Raw genomic sequence first — 12,326 nt, 5'->3', positions numbered from 1 at the left:
TTCACTCTTGGTATTAAATTTTCTAAAGTAAACAAACAAACAAACAAACAAACACTTGTTTTTCTGAATCATTGATCATAAACAAATATCAATGCATTTTTTTTTTAAAATGAAGTAACTATCATTTTAACAGATGAATAGGGTCACAATAACTTATGCTATAAACTAACTATTCATTGAGTAAAAAACAACTAAGAATGTCCAGTGTCATCTTAAAATTAAATTGTAGCTAATACGTCTCCTGGTTTAATATATTATCGGAAAGCTTTAAAATGTTGCTTCAGTTTGAAACATTTCCAAAAAATTTACATCTGTACTATAAGCACATAGTTGTATTAGTTCTTGATCCTTTTCATTAATTCTGTCTTGAACGTAACAAAGATTTTTTTCTTCTCCAGAGATGTGTCTAATTCTATCTGACATGTCTGACGAGTAACGAAAAAGTGTAACAATATTAAATTTAGGTTACACATAAATCATTGTAAATAGTAGCTGGAAATGTACACTCAGGTATTGAGTAAAGCTGAAATAGAAAAAAAACAAAAATTACTAATCACACAAACTAAACAACATTATCCCACAGGCAATAAACAGAATGCAGGGACAGCAGTTTTAACATATTAAAAAGTAAAAATCTAGGCAATAGACCAATAGTTTGTCAATAGAGCATCAGAATATAACCCCAAACTGTGCATGTTATGCCCCATTCAAAGAAGAGTATGAGGAAAGTTATTGTTCTTCCAATGTTAGTCCACCCTACATAGTGTTAATGGTCTTTTCATTGAGCAAGTCCTTATTTTTTAAGGCTAGGACTTTTTACATTATAAAAGGCATAAGTAAATATATTACTGCTGTGCATTTTATCAGGATTCATTGTCTTTCTTTATATATTTTCCTCAAATCACAGGAATTTGAACTTTGTCGTTTGTTTAAATTTAGTGAAATTATTCATGCTAGGTACCTGTATATGGTTTTTCAAGCACACACTTGCAGTTTTTAAATTCGAACTTTACTACTTTGCAGGATGTTTGTTCTTTAAGAATACATGCAGATCAATAGTTTGTATATAATAAGGATTTTTGATGTTCCTTTAATTTTCCACAAAATTAGAACTAGTAATTTTCCTAATGCAGTAATGAAAAGTCCTGTATATTCATTTGTCCTAGCTATAGCTAGTAAATAAAACAAAAGAATAACATACATGTACAGAGGCACATTTTTTATAAAGATGAAAGTACCAGAATCAAAATTGTAAATAAGAAAAACATTCTTCATAAATTGTTAATGTGCAAAACTTGAAATATTGCTTATTATGTGAAATTTTAAAGTCCCATCCAATAACTCTTGAACGAAATTAAAGGAAATTAATGCAAAGCCTAATTCTTTATAATTTGGTAAAATTAAAAGTTAACAAGATTTACTGACTATGATTGTTTTTCATTTTCTGTCAGTTGACGGACATATTAAAAAGAGAAGGGTGTCAGATAAAACACTCATGCACTGTACTGTAGTGGTTAAACAGGCTATGTCATTCGACCTGAAAAGTTCTCAATTAGACCCTGAAAAAGGCAAAATGTTTTTAAAGTCTTCTTCTTTTGATGTCTCTACTAAACAACAAATAAGTATAACATCAAACTTTTGTTACAATCACTTACCCTTGAACAGTCACTGAGTCCAGATTATGGAAATGAATGCACTAGCCCATCTGACACCTTAGGTACATTTTTTGCAAGAACGCTCAATCATCAGGTTTTCAGATGAATTGAAGAGGGATCCAAATCTTCATTCATTCATATCTGTTTCCTAAAATAAAAATGTTATAGATAATTGCAAATAACTGTAAACAATATTATCCTAAACAAGATTTAAGCATATCTACTAGTATTACCATGATAACAAGAGCCTTTATGATATATAATCATGTAAATTTTGAAAGTATTGCAATTGTTTAGTATTGCGACCATTGAAAACAGAACAAAAGTGCAAGATTAATTATTGCTCTTTCATGGAAATATGCATACAGACTGTTTAAACATAACTGTTTCCAAGCAACAGAAGCAGGATACCAGAAGATTAAATATTCCTATAATATAGCTTTATCTCTTTAGATTATCTGTACATCTGTATTTGTATAGTAAAATGTTCAACAATATTTAATTATGAACTGAATTTAAACCAAATCTATTGATGTGAGCTGATGATTTTTTTGTATCACAAACATGCCTTTACCATAATTTGTAATTATATTTGAACTAGCTTTCAGTAATTGCAAGTACTTTGTACCTTTTTGTTTGTGCTACGTGTTGATCTGACGATTTAGTCGAGCCTTTTTCACCAACTTTGACCATTGTTTACAGTTTGTTCCTATGTTGTAATGATACACTACTGTCCAAGGTTAGGGGAAAAAAAGGGGGGGGGGTGGGGTTTATAGCTTAATATGGTATGGGTTTTGCTTATTTAAGACAGCAAAGCAACCTGTATGTCCAGCCTTGGTCGAGACCATTTCAGACTATTTAAGTAAAGTCAAGACCAAAGTCGAGTACAGTTAAGTACTGTCGAGACAAGTCGAGTAAAATCTGTGCTCGACTTTACTGGTCGAGCACAAAAACTGGTCTTTTCAGACTCTGAGCAGTTTGTAGTGTATATATAGATGCATACATCTACATCATTTGGTGGATAGTAGTCTTATTTGCAGTCATGCCACATATTCTTATCTTTATATTTAATAGATTTTCTTATGAATTAAACTATTTGTTATATGAATCTAATGCTCCATATTTGCATATAGGTCTCTGTACAGCCTGATTTATGTACATGTACAATAACAATAAATGAAAAAAAATATGATGTACTAAAAACAAATGATAACCAGTTTTAATAAGGAGCAAAAAGTAAAATGCATCAATTTACCTGTTCAAATAATAAAGCTTTCCAACCATTTTAAAGCTTTTAATACTTCATCATAGTGGGACTGGCACTCTGTATCTTGTATTTGACAGGTCAACTAAAAATAAGAGAAAGTAATTATTTAACATGTTAAGTACATACACAGATCCTTTATTTTACAGACGTACATCATGTACATGTATAAGGATTGCAGGCTTTATTTTGAACATTTCTAATTGATCCGTTTCAAATACTAACTTGTCCATTAAGAATTGACAGAATCTGATTTCATGGCTGTCATGGTTTAATTTTAGACACTGACAACTGGACAAAGAGTTCTAGTAATCTTTTTTCCCTAGTGGTCCTTAAAGAAAATCTGCTAGTCCTCACTTTATTTCTATTGCAAAATACAAAACTTGCATCAGTCCTTTGAAAATTATTGGTAGTCAAAACCTGCGGACAACCACTTTTTGAGAACTCTGGTATTTTAATACTATTTGTAAGAATTAAACCCTACACCATGTACACCAACCTTTGTTAAAATATATATTTAATTTAAAATCACAGCAACCATAAATAATTTCCCAAGGGAGCAACCATTTAACTTCCAGGGGAGGGGTTATGGTTTTCGCTACCGTTAGCATCAAATGAGCCTTAACTTTTCATCTCATATCTCATTTTGTTGCTACTTGGCATAAAATGGAGTAAAATGTTTATCTTTAACATTATTTGCACAAATATTTTACCGTCATTCGCCATTTGGGGTACCCCATTCTTACCCTCTTAAAGTCCTGTAACTATTGAATGACAGCCAAATTTTTTTAAAATAAAATCTTGATATTGTTGTGATCAAATTACATCAAATTTAATTTATCTTACAAAGTGTTGACAGACAGATGGACATCATGGACATTGGTACAGTTAATATGTCTCGTCTCCGACAAGTGTATAAAAAGTCAAGTGTTTGAAAATTTGGTAACAGTAGCCATGTCTAGATAGATCACTTTGGAACAAAAATCACTCTACAATATTTAAAAGAGTGCACACGAATGCCCCGGCTCAAGCTTTGCAATTTTCCAAGTTGAAAAGGGGCATAACTCTAGAACGGTAAATGAATCACAACCGAAAGTCTGTCTGAGTGTTGTGGTTCTTAGCAATCGTGTATGAGTTTCATAAAATTTGCATGAGACATACTAAAGTAATTGCGGAAACTAAAATTTGGCTGGACAGACAGCACTAAATGCCCTTGTTGCCTACGTAGCAGGCCATAAAAAACACCCACAGATTGTAGCGATTCATGTGTCCAATGTAATTTGTATGTTTTAGGGAACAACTTTAACCTTTACTAAGATTATGAAAATCTCCCAAGCACCTTTAACATTTATATAAAAGTACTACATTTTTTAAACCATTTAACAAAAAATTTACACACACATTTTCGGTTGCGTTGTAAAGTCCAAAATTGTCTAACTTTTGTTTTATTACATGGCAACACAAAATCCATGGATAGTTCCAGGCCTCATTTAAAACAATACAACATGTATGAGGTTTGATTACCAGTCATGCCAATGAGCATGATGAGACAACTATCTACCTGAGACCAAATAAAGTATATTTTAGCAATTATATGACTATATGTCACTGTATATCGTGTACTTGTATAAATTTATTCTGTAATTTGTTGGTCTCTAGGGCCTATAATGTTTGAGGTGTTCCAAGAACTATATTAAACTAAGAAAAAAATACAAGCAATATTTACAGAGGCGGATTTAGGAGGGGGGGGGGCTTTTGTGGGAAAAATTTGGTTGATTATATAGGGAATCACTGAAGCATGACTGGAGCAGGCCCCCTCTTAGGCAGTCAGTGGGCCCCCAGTTATGAAAAATTCTGGATTCGCCACTGATTTAGTGTTAATTTACAACTACATGTACATCAACATGCTCAAATAAAGCAAGCCTACATTTTTTGTATTTAAGCCAAGACTCTGCTTCATGATTCCACCAAAATGAAATTTTCATTGTTCAGTATATATACCCAGCTAAAAATTGATTGTACCTAGATAGTATATAGATTAGACTGTTGATTTGTATCGTTTGAATGGATTAACACTAGTCATTTTTGGGGGCCCTTTATAGCTTGCTGTTCGGTGTGAGCCAAGGTTCCATGTTGAAGACCGTATATATCTATAATATAATAGTTTTTTCTTAGAATCTTTACTGTAAATTCTTAAATTTTTGTGCATTTATTATAGAATGGACAAAAATATGAGGTTAATTTAATATTGCAAATTCTGTGACAGGAAAATCTGTATACAGATACATGTATCTGATACCAGAATGTGAGTTTTTATTATTGTGATACTTATCCAGTCGCTTTATTCACATTCATGAAAACCTCGCATTTCGCCCGAAGAGGTCCAACCCTGAACAGTTGGGGCAAAAATGGACACAATATTCAAGCTTGATACATGTCTGAATTTTGATTGTAATTAAATATTTGACATATTATAGGTTTGTGAATAAATGTAGTCAAAGAACTTGAAATTGGTTATATGAATTGAATTTATATTCAATTAAAGATTTCTTGCTGTTGTGCAATGCACTGTGCTGTTGCGCAATACTTAGTAAATCTGTTGTCAGACTATCAACAAATAAAGTTCAATTAATTCTCAATGTCGTATTAGAAATTTATGAAAATGTAAAGGGAGCTTACATCAATAGATATTAACAATTCACCATAGTTTCATGAGAATAGCTGACAGCATTTTTGAGTTATTGTCCGAAAACTGAAAAAATACTCCCTTTTTTAATGAATAAAACCCCATAACTCAGAAACCTAAAATGTAAAATTTATAAAATTCTTAACGGAGCTTACATCAATAGATATTAACAATTCACCAAAGTTTCATAAGAACTGCTGAAAGCATTTTTGATTTTTTGTCGGAAAACTGGAAAATCCCCCTTTATTATGAATAAAACCCTGTAACTCGGAAACGTAGAATCTAAAATATATAAAAATCGAAAGGGAGCTCATGTCAATAGATATAAACAATTGACCACAATTTCTTGCAAGTTGGTGAAGGCATTCTTGAGTTATTGTCCGAAAACTGGAAAATCCCCCTTTTTTTAATGAATGAAACCCCATAACTCGGAAATGTAAAATTTAAAATTAATAAAAAACGAAAGGGAACTCAGGTTAATGGATATAAACAATTCACCAAAGTTTTATGCAAATTGGTTAAAGTGTTTTTGAGTTAATGTCTGACATGTTGACGACTGACGGACAGAGGTATACCATAATACGTCCCGTAAACGGGCGTATAAAAAGAACATGTCAAGGTGGGCAGTCATGATTAACAAACTACATAATATATATCTTTAAGTCCAATAATATTTTGTCATGAAAGGCTTCTTTAATTTTTTGCTGTGATGTCTTCCTAAGATGGACTGTCATCATGGTTATATATATGAAGGCTTCACAGTAAAAAATCAACAAATCTGCCTTTCAAGAAATCATAATATTATATTATTTAGACTATGCATTTAAATTGGTCAATTCAATCAACAAGTATATACATTTGCTATTGGTCATATCAGAAGTCCATTACTAGACGAAGTGTGCAAGCTGTGCTATATAGTAAGGCGATCACGATGTCCCCATAATCAGTGGAAAGCGTCATATGTGGTCCTCCCAAATCTCGTTTTACAACTATGGAATCATGGGTAGAAATATTATCATCAAACAGATAGCTGTTAATTAGTCTCCTTGAGTGTTTGATTAATTATCAGTTTGTTGAAAATGAAGTGAGCCGACTTGGTGTGGTGGATTCTTATCGTCAATTATTTAACTTCATTTTCAACATTTAGAAAATGATATAAAATTTTAAAAAGAATTCATTATTACCAACTTCATCGCGCAACGACAAAACTATAAAATCATATCTAGATTAAATCTGTAGTGTAGGACTAATCGTGTATGGTCTGTTTAAAAGACATGATAGCTGTTTTTGTCAAAATTGCCTATTTTTATAAGACATTGTGTTGACGAATTATGTCTCGGTTATTTACGGCACCAGGGAAGCTAATTATACAGTGATGAATTAGCAAAAGACGGGATTTTCTTCGCTAAATACATTTGTCTAAAATAAGCGACTATTTGTTGCTTCAGATGACTTCGAAACAATTTCGAATTTCAAAAGTCTCTTGCTTTTTTTTTTAGCTATTTTTAAGCAAGAGACATACATCTCCATGATATCCGTCATTATGTTTGCCATTATAAGATTTATATACGTACGCGAGTCAGTTTTGCAATGTGTCATGGTCCTTTTTTGTCGTTTTATATTCACAAGACTGAAGACACCGTTATATCATGCAGATTTAAGCTTTGATTGATCGTTTGTTGCTATCTTATCGTTCAGTGGCATATATATCACACATTTTCCATTAAAGAGTAATGTCGCAAGTGTTGTTTAACATGCAGAAAGCGTAACATTAATCCTGAATAAGCGATGTACTGGGTTTAAAGTCCCTCCTCCGACATGACATGGCTGCTACTAATTAATACAACCCCACACTTGTAAATGTTGTAAGAAAGGGTTTTACTGTTGGAACCGGATAATTCCAGGGATTACTTTGTTTTTTTACCCAACTCAACCCTTGAGATTGATTTAGTATTTTAATAAATTAAATCAAATTTTCATACAGTTAGGTTTTTGGAAGTAATTTAAGTCTTCGTCGTATTTCAGTATGAAGTATACTTACATAAATATATATTTATTACTCATTTGTTTAAAAAGATCGTGATCACAACTTTTCCTACAATTTTTACCTGTAAAATTAATGTCGAACGCACGTGTCATGAACTGCATTTTTTAAATGTATTTTAACGGATGAATGTAATAATATCTGACTAAAATAATAACATTTGTTCGTCCACACCATCATCAGAGGCAGTATTACTGTCAAGATCTCAGTAACACAGGATTTAAGATAGCAGTCGAAATTGAAGAAAGGGTATACAATTATCATCCCTGCTTTTTTCAAAATTTAAGGTACAATGTGTTAATTGTGCTAAAAATGTTTATATCCGAAGAAGTCCCGTGCAACTTAAAAAAAACTTATTTTTTGAAATTTGTAAATAGTAACATATATTCTTACGATCATCGGTACAGCGCATATATGTACTAACCAAGTGGGCGTGATCGATTTTTACCTGACACGGTAAGAAAATCTTTCTTTTGTTTACATAATATCAATGTGTACTTCAATCTAAACATAATTGTTGTTTTACGAAATGATTTGGTCGTAGGTTGATGATTAGAGAAGTCTCATTATTTTCCCAAAACAAGAACGCTTACTAAAACATGTGCAAATACTTGTCCAAGAAATTGGCACTTGTCTCATCCGATATGATTCTATATTCATTGCAAATCTTTTTCTGATAGAAGGCCACTGTGTGTGCGTAATAAGAATAGCTGTTTCAATAATTGGCATTGAAACCTTTCATACATGTGTTATTTTTCCATATTTTATTCCGAAAAGAAGCGTTGTGTACGGTGTATAGCTGACCACATAAATTCTTCTGTAAGAACAGTGACTGCATATAGTTAAGTGAATGTACGGTATATAGCTTTTCAGGCTTCGAAGTACCTATAACGGCTATATCCGCTGTACAGATGATACACGGTGCTATATACTGTTAAGTTCTAATAAACTAATTCCTATTCAAGTGTTAGAACTGTATTTGGATACACAAATTTCCGACCTAATTTTAAATTTCAATTTTTTTTTACAATTAACCGTTCTGACACCAAACGTTTATTGTATTAAGATTCTCTAATTAAGAAGTGAGCTTTTTTTTATTCCGTCTTCATGGTCTTGATAATATTTCTACGGTTATAATTGTAGTTTTTAAATTTGATAAATAATACAAATTTTTTTATTACTTAGTAATGAAAACATCATAATGATTCCTGACACTGATATAATATGGCATCTGCTATTCATTAACACGTCGATGGTCAAACATTATTTTCAACTGTGTGCTAATTAAGTTATAGGGTGTTTCCCATAAATTATCTCTACCCAGAAGGCATCTAAAAAAATTTGGCCATTGATTTTTGTTACTTTAAATAGCAATCTCGCTCAAATTCCGTTTCAATCACAGTTGGAAGAACGGGGAAAACGTGAGGGCCTTATTATATAGCAGGTTGTACACTTCGTCTAGTAAAGGACTTCTAGTCATATTGATGACTTTAAGTACATGTGAAAAATATTATTTTTATGATAATTTATCCAAGGTGCAGGCATTTATCAGAGAAAGATGCAAGGTTCAGGATAAGTCCAAATAATTATGACATCTATGAAAGAATTTCATGCTGTTTTTTTTTAACGACATTATATATGAATGATGTCGTTACAAAAAAAAGAATTTCATGCTTATTTTGCTTTCAACTCTTTCAACTTCTAGCATGTTCTAGTAGGGATCTAAAAATAGGGTGTTGAAAAATACCTAAAGCCTTCAGCAAAAAAATATTGTAATCTGGACTAGAGACTGGAATTTGGGGGGAAAGGGGGGGGGGGGTTAACATCATGGTCTGTGGGCTCCAAATTAAGGGATCAGGGTTCCTTGTGTCCCAGGCTCCAAATTAAGGGCTCATGAGTCATGGTTCATTCGAACAAGGTAGTGTGCCCAAGGCTCCAGTGTTCGGTCTCCATGCTTTGGGGGTAGGGATCCCAGCTCAAGCAATGTGGGCACCGGGCTCCGAAACAACTGTGGAGCCAGTGTTAAAATTTACCCGACAGGATGCATACAAACCGTAAATTAGAAACGAATTACAGGGCGAGTGTTGAGAATGGGATCTTGGCAAGATGTAGAGAACTTATTTCATCCGATATTCTGTTCATTTACTGACTAGATTCTATAAATTATTCCTATTTCCTATATTATTTGCAGTCTACTTTCGTTTTGACCACGTGTATAATAATACTTGCTAACACCGAACTCGTTTTTTTTTCTTATAAAATGCCGTTTTTCGCCATCTGAAAGGAATGATTAACAAAAGAAACAATGTATGTTTCATATATTTTACAAATTTGGTGTCTTAAACTAACTTTTCTTGTTAGATTTTCACGTAGAAGTGAAAATATTTTCCGCAGCAAGGTGCTTTCCATTCTGCAAACCACAAGCATCTTTCCGACGGCGATCGTCTTCTGATTGGTTGATCCTCAAAGGGAGGCCGGGTCCAGGAAGCGGACAATCTTCGCAAGAAAAACAGCTATTGCAACCGTTTACAATATAATTAAGGCAAAAAACATACAATATTCGCGTCTCAGTAAATAAATTACACCATATTGATACCCGTTTTTAATTCACATGCATGTATGTAATTTGTTATCATACATTTTTATCGATAGACGCAGCTTTCGGGCTCATCGCCATTAATGAATATATGAATATTTAATGAAGTCTTTGCGGAGTTACCTCCCCCTGACCAAATCTAATCGAAATTGCCTTAACATCACTGCGTATCAAGTCATCAAAGTCAGAAAATATCGTACAGACTTATGTTAGTCCACAGGAAAGTCCAAGACATCATTTTCTAGAAACTAATGTTAAAAATACCCATTCATAAATACAGTGATTAATATGAAAATTTTGACATTTATTCCACCACAATTTAATTTTGGATGTTACGCGTCTTCTGACTGGCTGACGTTGTTTTGTTTATCAGCTCATAGACATAATTTTGTCATGTGACCGTGACGTCATCAACGTTTTTTCATGGTTTACTCCGGTTTAAAATGGAATTTAGAATTAAATTACAAGAAATGACTGTAAAATGTTTTCTGTCTATTCGAAATAACATAAAAAATGTGGTGCACACTTTAAAATAACCCGCTACGCGGGTTATTCAGTGTGCACCACATTTTTGATGTTATTTCTTCATAGACAGAAAAACAATTACAGTCATTCCTTAAGTATTCTGTGTGTTTTACATCCCTGAATATTCATGCTTATGTTTGAGTGTTCCTGATGATGATAATGTTAAAAAAGAGCAACGGACGCAGCTAATTTATAAAGTATTATTTTCTTCTGTTATAGTTATTCCAGTTGAATAATTATTTATACTCGTTTATTTTTTTCTATTTAAAATATAATAACTTTTAGTTGCTAACTTGAAAAGAAAAAAGAACAGCAAATTAAGCCCTACAAAAGGATAATATGGTCGACATTTCAATTGATCACATATGGGAGAGGAGTAATTGCCCTAAATAGATATAAGAAGATGTGATATGAGTGCTTATGAGACAACTCTCCATCCAAGTCACAATTTGTAAAAGTAAACCATTATAGGTCAAAGTACGGCCTTCAACACGGAGCCTTGGCTCACACCGAACCGCAAGCTATAAAGAGCCCCGAAAATGACAAGCGTAAAACTTTTCAAACAGGAAAACCAACGGTCTAATCTATATAAAAAAGAGACGATTTCTACCCATTTTTTAGGTTATGCAGAAAGTATAATAGATCGGGAGACCTGTAAAATGCGTAAATATTAACCAAATAAGATATAAAAATAAGTCATTATACGCAAAAATGTCAGTTGATTCCTTATTGGAGTAAATTTATTGTGTTTTTGGCAGATACTGTATAAGAGAAACAATATTCATAGCAATCATCTTCAGCAACATAATTGATTGATTGTTGTTTGCTTTACGTCCAGTTACAAAAAATTTTTCCTTGACCCAGGAGGACGCATTAACAATTAAACCAACATGTAGGTGTCTGCCTGGATAAATGGCTGGACATTCAGAATGCTACTGGAAAATGAGGGTATATTGAATATGGATATAATTAACCTTGCATCAGGCAACATAAAGGTTGTTGCAGGGGTCATTACTGTACAGAGCGCGAGGCACTTTATGTTTACGAGGCATTGGATTTAACGTCCCAATTCTGACCGAATCTGGCTGCGAATTTGTCAATTAATCCCTCATAGAAGTGTTTACCATAAACCTTTCATATCGAAATCTATTATACTTAGCAAGAACTTGTATCAGTCACAATGATCAGCAATGCAATATTTACTTTAAACTAGATTTAAGTTTAGGCTAATTACTTCGAGTAACTTTTGACAGGTTAGCAAATCAGGCACTTAGATGATAGACAAAAAATTGCATGTTATAAACACAATCGTGCGTAGAATTTACTAATTAATTAGACAAACACATTGAGCACAGTTGCGTTATTAAACTATTGTTGATGTCATCCAGTGGTACTTTTTCTGTAACGTTGTATTCTAATAAAATGAACTGACTAGCAGACAACAAACTATACAGAGAATTAAATAATTTTATGCATACAACATGTATAACAATAAGCAGACAATAATCGCAAAAGGTTTGATATTTTCACATTTTCCCGAAATTTAGTCGAGTAGT

General features: G+C 32.7%; 1 long non-coding RNA gene across 1 annotated transcript; it reads right to left on the bottom strand.

Moving 5' to 3' along the window:
* Positions 1-442: 442 nt before the first annotated feature.
* Positions 443-10,116, bottom strand: LOC127721658 (uncharacterized). The gene is made up of 4 exons (XR_007991381.1): positions 9,999-10,116; positions 2,911-3,004; positions 1,656-1,803; positions 443-523 (listed from the first exon to the last, which is right to left on the bottom strand). It is a non-coding gene; the product is annotated as an uncharacterized LOC127721658 (long non-coding RNA).
* Between the last annotated feature and the right edge of the window lie 2,210 nt (positions 10,117-12,326).

This window comes from Mytilus californianus, unplaced genomic scaffold (genome assembly GCF_021869535.1).
Source record: "Mytilus californianus isolate M0D057914Y unplaced genomic scaffold, xbMytCali1.0.p SCAF_12, whole genome shotgun sequence".
NCBI classification, from domain to species: Eukaryota; Metazoa; Mollusca; class Bivalvia; order Mytilida; family Mytilidae; genus Mytilus; species Mytilus californianus.
Note: the sequence above shows the minus strand (reverse complement) of the source record. Positions and strands in the feature narration are given on the sequence as shown.